At 36.3% G+C, this 273-nt stretch overlaps 1 protein-coding gene across 1 annotated transcript in view; it reads right to left on the bottom strand.

Moving 5' to 3' along the window:
- LOC119593988 (serine/arginine repetitive matrix protein 2-like) overlaps window positions 1–273 on the bottom strand; it is a gene marked incomplete at its 5' end in the record, with an annotated part of 12,295 nt that overhangs the window by 11,507 nt on the left and 515 nt on the right.

Genomic DNA, 273 nt, shown 5'->3' with positions numbered 1-273 from the left:
CTTTTGTGAGAAAGCAACTGATGCATAATTTATAATATAAAAATCCTGGCTTACCTCGCAGCCACTAATAGCTTTGGTAAGTAAACCTTCATTAAGATATAAATCATCTTAGTCTAACATAATGTAATCTCAAGACAAAATTTGCCATTATTAACAGCTACTTATTTAGTTTTAAAAATCATCACTCACTACAGGGTACTTCTGACCTATAATTTGGGATGACACTTGATTTGCCAGAAGGGCCTGGGGCCTGCTGGCTTATGCCAGGCTTGA

The sequence above is a fragment of the Penaeus monodon genome, chromosome 33 (genome assembly GCF_015228065.2).
Source record: "Penaeus monodon isolate SGIC_2016 chromosome 33, NSTDA_Pmon_1, whole genome shotgun sequence".
NCBI classification, from domain to species: domain Eukaryota; kingdom Metazoa; phylum Arthropoda; class Malacostraca; order Decapoda; family Penaeidae; genus Penaeus; species Penaeus monodon.
The sequence above is the reverse complement of the archived record's forward strand: the minus strand, read 5'-3'. Positions and strand labels throughout refer to the sequence as shown.